At 34.1% G+C, this 14681-nt stretch overlaps 2 long non-coding RNA genes across 2 annotated transcripts in view; one reads left to right on the top strand and one right to left on the bottom strand.

Moving 5' to 3' along the window:
• The window catches only part of LOC106978296 (uncharacterized), a 38387-nt gene that overhangs the window by 11287 nt on the left and 12419 nt on the right, over positions 1 to 14681 (bottom strand). The gene's annotated exons all lie outside the window — the stretch shown is intronic.
• On the top strand, positions 133 to 10756 carry LOC128316385 (uncharacterized). The gene is made up of 2 exons (XR_008300215.1): positions 133 to 8506; positions 8728 to 10756. It is a non-coding gene; the product is annotated as an uncharacterized LOC128316385 (long non-coding RNA).

The raw sequence follows: 14681 nt of genomic DNA, 5'->3' as shown, positions 1-14681 counted from the left end.
GAGAGAGAGAGAGAATTCTAAGTGGGCTCCACACAAGAGCTTGATCCCACGAGGTTGGGATCATGACCTGAGCTGAAACCAAGAGCCGGATGCTCAACTGACTGAGCCACCCAGGCGCTCCTATCATTTTAATATTCATTGAAAATAAAATGCTATATTAAGTAGTAAAAAATTTAGAAAAAATGTTTCATCTCATGATAAATTATATCCCACAAATGTAATCAGAAAATGAATTATGCAAATTGTGACACTCTAGGTGTCTTATATGTTGAATTGCAATTAGAAAATATGAAAGCATTAAGATGTGCCATCATTGATATTATTTTCTTTGCCTGTAGATGGCACTGTAATTTTAGATATCTTCCTTATTTATTTTATTTATTTATTTAATACTTTGGCCATATGTAAAGAAAGAATCACTGAACTTATTTCAAGTCACAATAAAATGTATTCAGATACTGTTCATGTAGAAAATTATTTTATATGCCTGTAATATTTGACATGTGACTTTTTTTTCCATTTAAGGCCTTGAATGTACTTTGGACCATATGCTGACCAGTCACCTAGGTTTTTGCAGTTCTGAGCATTTCAGTCCTTCAGAAGAATAATCTTTGAATTAGTTTTACTTTTCTAGGTTGCTCTTGAAACTGAGCAATAGTGCATCAGGATTACTGAGGTGAAACAAATTGAGGTTTTTGTGGCTTACCCTGAACTGCAAGTCGTATGCAGCTTCTGATTCAAGTAACATTTATTGAGGGTTTGTTGTGCCAGCACATTCACTTTTCTCATTTTAATCCATAGATCCAACCTTCAGGTAGGTGGTATTTTCCCTGATTTTAAAGATGAGGATAGGGGCGCCTGGGTGGTTCAGTCGGTTAAGCATCCAACTTTGGCTCAGGTCATGATCTCATGGTTCATGAGTTCAAGCCCCACATCAGGCTCTGCACTGACAGTGTCGAGCCTGCTTGGGATTCTCGCTCTCCTTCTCTCTCTGCCCCTCCCCTGCTCTCTGTCTCAAAAAATAGAATAAACGAAAACAAACAATTAAAAAAAGAAGATGGGAATATATCTGAGTGATTTACTGACCTAGTTAAGGTCAAACAAGATAGTGTGTGGTTAAACTTGATTATGCTTCATGGATCGGTACTGTTTTTTATCTACCTAATATTTGCCTTCTGAAAACATGTTTTTTTGTTAATGACTTTCATTCCCACTGATTCAGTATTACTTGCTCCTGATTAATAGACGTACTGGAGCATGTCTTGAGAGAAACAAGATTTCTTTTGAGATTCTGAGACTAAAATAAAAGTAAAGCAGATCCTTCAGGAAATTCCCAAATCATTTTGGGTTATTTTCCAGAATACTTTGGGACTCGTATCACAATGATAGACAAAATTATCATAGGTCATATAGGAGGTTATTTTAGATGGTACCTGGCACAATAGTAGTATTGTTGAAAAAGCATGGTGAGAGAGTTGCTGCTTTTTTTAGAAAATCTTCTGAAACACTAACGACAGTGTCTAGCATCTAGTAAATTCTCAGTGCCAGCTAGTGTTATGATAGTTAATGTTACATTACCGTGCTGATGAAAGTTTTACGGTAGATTGGTTAATGACTTCCCCCTTGAGATCTGATCTGACTCTGTCTTTGCATAAAGTAAGTATAATTCAGCACACTTTTAGATTTACGTATTTTTTTGTAAGCAAAAAACACTTTCTCAATCTGGGAATTCAGCAATTCATTCAAATTAAGATCTTTAAGAATTATCTAGGTCAGTGTTTTCAATATTTCCCACCTGGGAACTACCTTAGGAGACCAAAAAGAAAGTGAAGCCCCAGGTTAACAGTACAGAGTTTTAACATAACATAGGGATAGGAGAAGAGGCTGCAGGAAGATGCTGGAGTAAGGAAAATAGGACTTTTCATTTTTTTCTCTATTTACCTCTGAAGTGTTTGGGTTTTTAAATAGGAATGTATTTGTGTATTAATTTTACAGTTAAAAACCTTGACGAATACGTACAGTTTAGAGAAGGTAAGGTAAGAGAATTGATGGATTATAGTTGCATTATTTTCAGAATGGTTCTTCTGGTGGCTTATGCCAACATACTGCCAGAGAGAAATATGCATTATATGTTTTAATGGCACTAATGACAGTTAATATAAATAGTTTAAAGTTTAGTGCCTGTGATATGGATTTTGCTTTCAGATTCAGAAAGGTTCTTAGAGATAGCTTGATGTCTTATGGTATTTAGTCTATTTTTCCTAAGCCCTTCTGCTTTACCTATTTTTGATAGGCTACCAAGCAATGCCAAATGCCTGACATAATAACGAACAGATATTTGAGTGTCCCTAAGTTAAAGGCACTCTGTAAGATACTGTGGGGAAAGACAAAATAAGTCAGATAATATCTGTGCCTTTGAGGGATTAACAGTGTTATATCCTTTAAGATATTTGATTTGAAATGTCATCTGCAAAAAGAATATGTGGACTAAATGGCAAGGAAAAAAACAAGCAGTGTCTTTCCATTTCACGTATGGCTCACTATACGGCCAATAATATGTTACTTGACCTCTCAGCACCTCATTCTGAATCCTTACATGATACTTATATTAGCATTTCTAAGCATTTTGAGATCTCTTCTTAAAATATGCTTTGAACTATTCAGTCTAAATGCTGCTTTCTGGAAAGCTACTACTTTAAAGAATGGGAAATGGTGTTAATGGAGTTAATCTTGTGTAATTTCAGTGTGGGTTGTCAGGAATATCTTTAAGTAAAGAAAATGACTCTAATCTTCTTAAGCAATTCATTTTCTCAGGCGCTGTGAGGCGGGAGCTAATTTACTCGGCCTGTGTACATAGACCCTGTCTGATTAAAGAAAAATTTTACTCATGGAAAGAAGTCAGGACATCCATGAAATTATTTAAATTTAGATATACTGGAAAATATTATAAAATAGAAGATATATTAAAATGTCTTTTTCATTATCAGTTTCCTTAAAACCCAACTCAGTCACCAATATAGAAATGAAATCCCTGTTACAAGGAAAAAATTTAATTACGGAGTCAAAACAAGAGCTATTTAGTTGTTTTTAAAGAGAAGAGATCAAAGAACTGGTCACTCCTTTACTGAGCACGTTCAAGCAGCAGGATGGGAGTGGGGAGTGGGGAGGGTTAGGGATTCAATTCTTTATGCTTTTATTCCAAGTCATCCTTTTCTGATGAGTCTTAGTGACATTCTCTTAGACTAGTTAGGTCAAGATTCTGAACTTTTCATTACAATAGTGTTTTAATCTTAGCTGATTATTGTTTCCACCCCCACCCCTAGTCATAAAGGATTAGTGTTCTTTTAAAAAAAAAAGAAGATGAAGGCTATTTCTATAAAAAACAAACAAACAACCTTTATATGTTTTTTAGGGTTTAGTAAATGGATTTCTTTTGCACCTGATTTTCAAAAGAAAATTCATTTACGTTGCATTTTTTCAATAAATATCTTAAGGTAAATCTAATAAATTTTTATGATATGTGAATAATAACAATGCACTTTACCTATTTAGAAGTGATTTTAGAAAAATTGAGAAGCAGTTATTCTGAATTCAAGGAGCATTCTCCCAAGGCATTGAAAGAGAAATTTTAATATCATCGTGAAGCATTTGATGATTGTGTTTTTCTTATACATCTTGTCTCTAGTTTTGATTATTGTGATAATTTTCTAGCTGGCTGCCTCTATTCTTCATTCTAACCAGTCCATCCTGTACCCTTGTAAACGGAGAAATCTGATCCTGTCATTGTGTTGTGGCCATTTAGCATTTCAGTGGCTTCCCAGTATCTATGTTATAAAAGTCCAAATCCCTAAACATAGCATATATATACCTGCATAGTATGGCTTTAAATTATCTTTCAAGTCTCGTCTTCCACCTGTTCCATAAAACATCTTTTTTGTTTGTTTGTTTTTGAGTTTATTTACTTATTTTTGAGAAAGAGAGAGAGAGAGAGAGAGGGAGAGAGAGAGAGGCAGCACAAGCAGGGAAGGGCAGAGAGAGAGAGGGAGACACAGAATCCGAAGCAGGCTCCATGTTGTCATTGCAGAGCCAGATGCTGGGCTCAAACCCACAAAGTGTGAGATCATGACCTGAGCCAAAATCAAGAGTCGGATGCTTAACCAACTGAGCCACCCAGACGCTCCAACATACTTTTTATTTTCGCTGTTTGCTCTTTTCCAAATAGTAATATTTTCTATGTTATGCATCTCAGCCTCCCATTCCTGTTGACAGTGTCTCTTCTTGCTTAGTTTAAATATCTTGTCTATTAAATCTGTGTTGTCATAACACTTGTATATGTCTGTACTATCTCATTACTCATACTAATTTGATTAAATATCTGACTCCTCTATCTATTAATTATTCAAAGGCATTCATCTCTGTACCTTAGGGACCCATCAGTGTTATAACATAATAGGTTAAAAATCCTGAATGAATACCACAAATATACTTTAGTAAATTTATTTGGCAAATATATATATTGTGATATATATAATTTCAGGAAAGTTCTAAAATAGTTTTTTTTACCCTCACAGAAAATTTAGTAGAATTAGGTCTCATTAGATTGCTTTTCCACTTTTATAGAATTGCCAAAATCATTTTAATAATTTCATCTTTGTCATTACTACCTAGAAAATGTCTACCTTTTATTTAAATATTAAATGCATTGTAGAATTTCATTTACTGCTCAGAAAAAGCTCTCAAGGGTATAACTATTCTTCATTTCACAAATGAAGTGTCTAGAGCTTGAAGAGGTTGGGTAGTTTACTCTAAGTGGCAAAGAGAGTTTAACTTAGCTCTTTAGTTTCAAGGCCCATGGTGATGCAACATGTCTCCATTCTCCACTGTACTTAACTAGTGGATAGTTAATTCGTGCCTATCTCTTATTGACTTGTATATTTCTAAAACTTTATGATATTGGGGCAGATTGGGAGAAGACTCACTTTAAGTGACATAATGATAATAGCTGTTAATCACTGAGCACTATGTGCTAAGCATTTTACAACTTACTAGAACATACCTGTAGAATAAGTACTGTTGTTATCTTCGTTTTGTGGATGAGGACTCGGAGATTGAGTGCAATTAAGAAACTTGAGAAAGATAAAACATGGAGCCAGAGCTGAAAACTGGAACCTTTTTCTAATAGAGTCCAGAGACCCTTAAACCATCAACTTGGTTTGAAATTAAATGACAGTGACTCCAGTCAGGTCATAGAAGCCAACACAGGTGTTCTTTTGAAGTCACCTTATCCTAGGTTTTGAGTAAATGTTCAAATACATGAACATCACAGAAAAAAAGCAAGGCATCATAATTGAGAGCCTGCAGAAACAAAAGATAATATAAATAGACCTGCAAGACTTCATAATTCTAGATACAGATGTCATGTTTACTCTTTTTAAAAGAGTAAGAGACAAGCTTAAAAATGTACAGAAAACAAGAAGCTAAAACAATTTAGCATAGGGGCACCTGACTGTTTCAGTCTGTAGAGCATGTGGCTCTTGATCTCAGGGTTGTGAGTTCGAGCCCCACATTGGGTGTGGAAATTAATTAAAAAGAAATACTTTAAATAAAAACAAACAAAACAAGCATATTTGAAAAAGGACCAATAGACTTTCTAGAAGTGAAAACTTTAATAATCAAAACTTAAAACTCATTATATGAGTTTAATGACATCACACAAAATTGAAAAGCAAACTAGTAAACTAAAAAATAGTTCAGAAGAAATCCAGAATGGAGCACATGTGAGATTAAAAAAATACAGAGGTGAGACATGGAGGACAGAGGAGATTTCAGATCATTTAATTGGAATCTGAAGGAAAGGAAAAGGAATAAGGTAGAGGCAACATTTTAATAGATAACAGCTGGGAATTTTCTGAAACTAGTAAGACACTAAAATAAGGATTTAAGAAGTCCAGTGAATCCCAAGCAGTGTAAGTAAAAAGAAGCCCACATTGAGATACATCATAGTGAATATGCAGAGCATCAATAATAAAAAGAAGAATCTTACAAGCATCCAGGGAAAGATTATTCTCAAGAAATGACTGGAGTGATAGCTAAGTCTCCAGAGAATTGATGGAATATATTAAAATAACTGAGAAAGTTTGCAAGTGAGTACTGACTCACTCAAGGAAATTCTAAAACAAAGAAACCCACAAAGAAACAATAACAAAAAAATGCTTCAGGCAGAGGGTAAATGATCCCAAATAAAAAAACCTAAAGTGGGGAAAATGAATGATGAACAGGAAAAGTGGTAAATATGTAAATATATATGTAAATATATATGTAAATCTATAAACATTGACTTCGTAAAATGATAATGTCTGTAATATCTGCTGGGTTACAAAAGAATGATAAATTAAAACATAGAGCCTGGGAGGGAACTTAAAGGAGTTAATGATCTAAGGTTGTGTTATCTGTAAAAAAGGGTAAATATGTTGATTAACTTTGGTCTTCTGTAAGTTAGAATTGTGTGGTATAATATCTATAATAATCACTAAAATAATAAAACCAAGTGTAACATCCAAACTAAGTAAGCAAGATGATTGCTCTAGTGTGTGCCCCACAAATTAGAGCTTTGTGGTTAGTTTGATATACTTGATAAGAGAAATTTGATGAAAATACAAGAATCATTTACATTATCATGAAAAATTTTCAACATTGATTTTTTTAAACAATAGGAAGAGTTGTTAGCTTCTTCAAACATAATTTCAAGTGCTGTAAACTTTGTATGATTGTAAAAAAGAGATTCAAAATTTACTATTTTCTAGACATTGTCACAAACACTTTACTTATTAATTTTTAATCATAAACTTTGAAGTGTGTGTAGCCATTTCACACACAGAATCCACTACTGAAAAGCTCTGGTCAAAGAAGCAACTCAAATTTCTTATTAATGTTTTGAAAATACTTTGTTTTGAAACTTTATGTTAACTCAATATTTAGTATCTTCTCCTACTGTAGTTACAGTTAGTATAGTTATAGTATCTTCTTCTACTGTAGCTGTAGTTATTTCATTTTCTGATCATATTTATATAAAAAAGGTAATAACATGTTTTTCACTAATTCCTACTCCTAAATTCTCCTCAGTCTACTGAGGAGATGGTACAGATGTCATTTTCTACATATGAGGGAAAAAGTTTGGAGAAAACTACAGTATGTAGAGCCAGATGGAGTTCGGGAAGAGGGAGAAGGGAAAATTCCTCATTATCTTTAATTATCCTGCATTTTAAGGCTATATTAAAAAAAGAAAAAATATTAGAAAATATTTATGTCTATAAATATGAATACTCTTATTTTTTTCCTTTTCCTTTTCCTTCTCTTTTTGGATCATGCCCCTGTGCTCTCACTCTGCATTTGACAACTGACTTGATCAGTTCCATAGCCACAAAAAGTCATAAGTCGTTGGTTTCATAAGATACTTCTGTGACCTTTGTACTGATGGTTGCTTAGTGTTCCCAGAAGGAAACTCACTAGGAGCCAGCCTTCAACTTCAATGCCTACTCTAATTTCACAGTGAAATATATCTTTGTACTTCTAACCCTGTCCCAGGTCATCCAACTCTGCTAGGTATTCTTCTTCATGTCTTAATGCTCTAAGAAAAGCTGGAGGCTCTCCTACGTTTTTCTCTGCCTATTTCTGAAGTGTTAGAATGCTTATTTTATCATGCATTCACTTTCTAGGTGAGAAATCAAAGTATTTTGATAATCAGGTGAATTGCTCTAGTAATTGCAGCTGAATAAAATCTCCCTTAGTAGGAGTTGTTGACAAATATTCTACATGTATTTAATAAGACAAATTAGAGAACTTAATATTTTAAGTCCTTGGTTATTGATTTTACAATTGTGTTTAATGTCATCCAAGAGAGTAGACAAAACAATAAGTCTTATGAGATATGAGTTAAACTTAGGTCTCTGGTCACTTATAATATGAATGTGGTTGTACAAGTGAGCTTTTCCTCCTGAAGATCATATAAAAGCAATAGGGAAATCAACATTTTTAAAGCTTACAAACAATATAATAAACAAACTTAAAGTACATGTAAGAGCTACCAAGGGCCCCTGAGACCTGAAAAAAAGTTGCATGGTAAGAAGTGAAAAAAAGTGGCAGATGGGTTCAATAACAGTAGACCTCAAAAGCACACACATTTAAAAAATAAATTTTTTTTCTGAAGGTGAGGGGCCTGCCCTAAAGACAAAAAGTTCTATCTCTTGTTAGGAAGGGTATGAGAAATTGAGTAAGCAAGGCTGGTGACAAAAACCCTGCTGAACTTGGTTTGGGGCTAAACAAAGCATTGCAAACAATGATGTGTTGCATTTGTGAAAAGCAGAAGAGAGAATCTGAGTTATAAATCATGAAAGATTACTTGGTTTCTGTGTTCTAACCTAGTATCTCTATCAAATAACTGGGCCAGGAAAATTGAACTCATTCAATAATGAATAATGAAGGACACTGGGCACAACCTCAACAAAAGGTACTCTTTTCAATGTTTATTTATTTTTGGGACAGAGAGAGACAGAGCATGAACGGGCGAGGGGCAGAGAGAGAGGGAGACACAGAATCGGAAACAGGCTCCAGGCTCTGAGCCATCAGCCCAGAGCGCGATGTGGGGCTCAAACTCACGGACCGCGAGATCGTGACCTGGCTGAAGTCGGACGCTTAACCGACTGCGCCACCCAGGCGCCCTGACAAAAGTTACTCTAAGATAAACATGTGGAAGAGAGGTACAAAATTTATCAGCAGATCACACAAAGGTAGCCATAAAGAGGATAAAAGTTGTGGCACACACTTTTCTGTGTTAAAGCAATTGTTTCTACGAAGGAAGTTACCAAAAAAGAAATGGAAGAAGAAACAAAAAAAACATAGGAAATACTAAACAAAAGGAGGAGGAGAGGAAATCTGAGATAGCAGATTTCAAGAAAGATGCAGAAGCCAAAAACAAACCATCAAAGAAATGAAGATGAAATTGAAACAAGTACCAAAAAAAGTAGATGATGAGAAAAATACAGTAAGGGACAGAAAATATAAGGAGAATAAAATTGAACTCTTACAAATATTTGAAAATTTAAGCACACATGCCTGCATGCAAGGAAAATCATAAAACACAATGGTTAAGATGTAAAAGGATAACAAAAGACCTTCAAATTTGTGGTCACAAGAACATCTAAGACAGAATTTAAGAATATACTTTTCTATGGAATTGAAAAAGAATCTTGGATTCCTGGAAGGCTTGATGGACTGAGTACTGGGATGAATGAATTCTTCCTAGCTAAGCAGAAAACCATGAGTTTCCATATCTGAGTGTGGATAAACTCAACCTAACTGAAGCTGTGGGCCAGCCTCAGATCAACTCAAAACCTAGGAAGAATCCAAATAAACAGCCTTTCTTTCCAACAGTCAAATGAAGAAAGAACTTGTACTGTTTGAGAAATAGACCAACACTGGTCCTTCATACGTAATGTTGGGAATGGAGTTTTTAAAAGAAGGCTTTCAATGAAGCAAGAATGTGTGATCCATACTGAAGAGAAAACTTACTGGTGAAATATTAAACAGTTTCTCCTAAGATCAGAAGAAAGGAAATGATATCTGTACTCACCAATTTTGTTACATACTAGAGGTCCTAGCCAGGTCCAGCAGTAAAGCAAAGAAAAGAAATTGAATGCATTAAGTTTGCATTATTTCTTTTGGAAGACAATATAATAGTGTACATAGAAAATACCAAGTTATCTACCAAGAGAACAATACAAACAGCTACAACTAATAAATAGTTTTATCCAGTTCACAGACCATAAGGTCAATGTACAAAAGTCAAATTTGTTTCTGTGTAATAGTAATGAATAATTGGACAATGAAAAATTTTAAACAATACTATTTACAACTATAAAAACATGAAATATTTACAAATATACTTAATAGAGCTTACATAACTTCTATGCCATTAACAATGAAACATTTTTGGGATTAAAAAAAAAGAACCTAAGAAGATGGAGAGAGGAATGATATTCATTGACTGGAAATCTCAATATTGTTAAGATGTCAGCTCACCCCAAATTGGTATGTAGATTAAATTAATTGCCAGTCAAAACACAACCAGCTGTTTGTGTGAAAAATGATACAAATGCTTTGGAAAACTGACAGTTCTCATAAATTTAAACATACTCTATTGTATGACTCACCAATCCCACTCCTAAGTATATATCAAAGATTGATGAAAACATGTCCACAAAAAATTACAAAATGTTATACAAAAATGTTCACAGTAACTTTATTTATAATAATAACTGGAAACAACCCATGTCTATAAAAGAAAAGTGGATAAAGAAATGGTATATTCATACAACGGAATAAAAATTTTTAAATACACTAAATTTATAAATATCAAAAACATTGTTTTGCATGAGAGAAGCCAGAAACAAAAGAGAATGTGCTGTGATTCCATTCATATGAAGTTCAAAGCAGGCAAAATAAACTATAGTAATAAACATCAGGACAGTGGTTGCCTCTGAGTATGTTGGCAGGGGGAGTGAGCAGCAGGGTTCAGAATCAGAGGGGGTTGGATCCAAGGGCTTGAAGGATCTTTTCCATGTGAAGGAAATATTCTGTATCTTGTTTGGAATGGGGTAAATGGATTTGTAAATTTGTTAAAACTTGTCAGACTGTGTGCACTTAAGATTGGTACATTTCACTGTATGTAGACTATACTTGAATAAAATTATAAAATCTGTGTGGCAGTCATGGAGCTCTTTGACTCAGATATTCATTCAAGAGTGCAGCAGGTATGCAGTTAACCTATAGCCGCAAGCTGTAACACCTTTAGGATGTGCTGCAGCATTGGAGCTAAGGACATGTTCTCTTTTGCACCTCCAGCCAAATGACTTAGCATGGCCTGAGTATTAGATGCTGGCCATTTCTGCTCAATGAGATACTTTCTTAAGTTTCGAAGTTTGTTTAGAGCATCCCCTTAGAACTAGCCACAATGTTTCAGAGGTGCACTATAGTCTGAGGCTCTTCCTATCCATCTGTCCTTGCTTTCCCCTCTCTTTCTCACATTTTAGACTTGTGGCATGGTCTGAATGTTTTTTCTGACCTACTTCTGCTTCCTCTTGCCTTTTTCTTTCACAGTCATTAGGCTTAGTAAATCTTCCATGTCTAACTCCATCTTGGCTTTTGCTACAAACTGTCAATTAAAAAAGTCTGTGATAGAAAGGAGACTAAATATATGTCATATCAATACATTTATAGGGTGTAATTCCAGAAAAGTTTTTTTTGTTGTTTTTTTTTCCAGAAAGTAAATTGCATTTATGCCTTTATGCTGGATGCAACAGGCTTACCTAAAACATGTATTTAATGGTTGGATATAGAGTTGTGTACAAAGGCACAACTGTAAACAAAAGGCTCTCTGTAAACAGAAAGCAGAAGTTACGATCAGATTAGGAGGAATTCAAGCCAAAACATGTTAAGGAAAGGCAATTTTGTATTCTTAATACCAAAACCAGACAAGGATGCCACAAGAAAACAACATTATAGGCCAATATCCCTGATGAACATAGATGTAAAAATCCTCAACAAAATATTAGCAAAACAAATTCAACAATACATTAAAAGGATTATACCCCATGATCAAGTGGGATTCATTCTAGGGATGCAAGGATAGTTCAACATTCACAAATCAGTTAACGTGGTACACCATTAATCAAATGAGGGATAAAAAGCCTATCATTTAAAAGATGCTGAAAGAGCATTTGACAAAATTCAATATTTTTGATGAAAACTCTCAACAATGTGGGTATGGAGGTAGTGTGCCTCAAAATATAAAGGCCATATATGAGAAAACCACAGTTAACTATGCTCAATGGTGAAAAGCTGAAAACTTCTCTAAGAAGGAACAAGACAAGGATGTTTCCTCTCATCACTTTTATTCAAAACAGTACTGGAAGTCCTAGCCACAACAGACAACAAAAGAAATAAAAGCTATTTAAATTGGTGAGGAAGAAGTAAAACTTGCACTATTTACAGATGACATGATATTATACATAGAAAACCCTAAAGCCTCCATCAAAAAACTGTTACAACTGATAAAATAGTAAAATTGCAGGATACAAAATATGCAAAAAACCTGTTATGTTTCTATCTACTAATAATAACTTATCACAAAGAGAAATAATCCTCTTTGCAACTACATTAAAAAGAATAAAATACCTAGGAATAAATTTCACCAAGGACAGGAAGGACCCATATATTGAGAACTACAAAATGTTAATGAAATAAATGGAAGAAGACTCAGATAAGTGGAAAGATGTATTATGCTCATGGATTAGAAGAATCAGCATTATGTCCATACTACCCAAAGCAATCTACAGATTCAATGCAATCAATATAAAAATTCTAATGTCTGTTATTTTTCAAAGAAACAGAATAAATAATCCTAAAATCTATATGGAACCACAAAAAACTGAATAGCTAAAGTGATCTTGAGAAAGAACAAAGCTGAAAGCATCATACTCCCTGATTTCAAACTATATTACAAAGCTACAGTAATAAAGACAATAAGGTATTGTCATAAAAACAGACATACAGATTGATGGAACAGAATAGAGAGCCCAGAAATAAACCCATGCATATATGGTCAATTAATTTATGACAAAAATGGGGAAAAGAAAATCTCTTCCATACATGATGTTGGGAAAGCTTGACTCCCACATGCAAAAGAATGAAACTCAACCCTACCTTACAATATATCCTAAAGTTAACTGAAAGTGGATTAAAGACCTGAAACCATAAAACCAAAAGAAAACATAGGTGGTAAGCTCCTTGACAGTCTTACTGATATTTTGAATCTGACCCCAAAAGCAAAAGCAACAAAAGCAAAAATAAATCAGTGGAAGTACATCATACTCAAAGCTTCTGCACAGCAATGGAAACCATCAACAAAATGAAAAGGCAACCGACTAAATAGGAGAAAATATTTGCAAATAATGTAACTGATAACAGGCTAATGTATCTGATAACAGGCTAATATCTAAAATACATAAAGAGCTCATAAGCTCAATAGCAAAAAAATGCGATTTTAAAAATGAAGATGTGAATAGACCTCTTTTTACCAAAAAAGACATACAGATTGCCAAGAGGTACATGAAAAGATGCTCAACATCATTCAGGGAAATGCAAATCAAAACTACAATGAATATTACTTTACATATGTTAGAAAGACTATCATGAAAAAGACAGGAAACAACAAGTGTTGGCTAGGATGTGGAGAAAAGGGAACCCTTGTGCACTCTTTATGAGAATGTTGAGTTTCCCAAAAAAATTAAAAATAGAACTACCACATGATTCAGCAATCTGATTTTTGGGTATTTATCTGAAGAAAACGAAAACACTAATTTGAAAAGATATATGCACCCTTATGTTTACTGCAGCATTATTTACAATAACCAAGAAATGGAAACAGCCTGTGTCCACCAATAGATGGGTAGATAAAGACTGGTATATACATAAAATGAAATATTAGTCATAAAAAAATAATGAAATCTTGCCATTTGCAACAACATTGATGGGCCTCGAGGGCATTATGCTAAGTGAAGTAAGTTAGAAAGACAAAAACTATATGATCTCTTTTATATGTGGAATCAAAAAGAAAAAAAAATCAAGCTCATAGATACAGAAAACTGGTGGTTGCCAGAGGCAAAGGGTGGCAAGATAGTGAGAAATGGGGGAAGGGGTTAAAATGTAAAAATTAAAAAGAAGTGAAGCAATGTTAGAGGGAACTGAGGATTTTTTTAAATTAATTAATTAATTAATTTTAGGGAACTGCGGATTTTAATTATTTCCTGAAGTGAGGCTACAGCAAGACTCATGTTGCCCATTGAGGAGGCTTTGATTTCATATACCGATGGCTCAGAGGATAATTTCTCATTCCCCTCCTTGCCTTGGTTAGAGAATCTAGTTAAGTAAATTGATATTTGACAGTATTGAGGGTATACAAAAACAACCCAAGGATGGAATATTGTATATTAATCTATGACTGCAGGAAGGAGGCTTTTCAAAGTAAATCAGGAATTAAATTTCACAAAATGCTGTTTCACTGTGGAAGGAAATAGACATATTCATCTGCAAGGACATGTCAGACACAGAAAAATTAAAAGTAAATTAAAAATAAATTTTTAAAAAAGGAAATATTCATTTTGATAGCATGAAGAGACATTTCAAATACTGGTGACTTTAAAGGCAACCAACAAACTGAAGGATGAAGAGAAAGGAAATTTCCCCTGAAAACAAATAATTGTACATGTGAATCATTCTGTAGTTAATTTTTCTTATTAACTTGTTTTATTTTTTATGTTTTTAAATTTGCATCCAAAATAGTTAGCATATAGTGCAACAATGATTTCAGGAGTAGATTCCTTAGTGCCCCTTACCCATTTAGCCCATCCCTCCTCCCACAACCCCTCCAGTAACCCTCAGTTTGTTCTCCATATTTATGAGTCTCTTCTGTTTTGTCCCCTTCCCTGGTTTTATATTATTTTTGTTTCCCTTCCCTTCTGTTCATCTGTTTTGTCTCTTAAAGTCCTCATATGAGTGAAGTCATAGGATTTTTGTCTTTCTCTGACTGACTAATTTTACTTAGCATAATACCCTCCAGTTCCATC

Source organism: Acinonyx jubatus, chromosome B4 (genome assembly GCF_027475565.1).
Source record: "Acinonyx jubatus isolate Ajub_Pintada_27869175 chromosome B4, VMU_Ajub_asm_v1.0, whole genome shotgun sequence".
NCBI lineage: Eukaryota > Metazoa > Chordata > Mammalia > Carnivora > Felidae > Acinonyx > Acinonyx jubatus.
The sequence above is the reverse complement of the archived record's forward strand: the minus strand, read 5'-3'. Positions and strand labels throughout refer to the sequence as shown.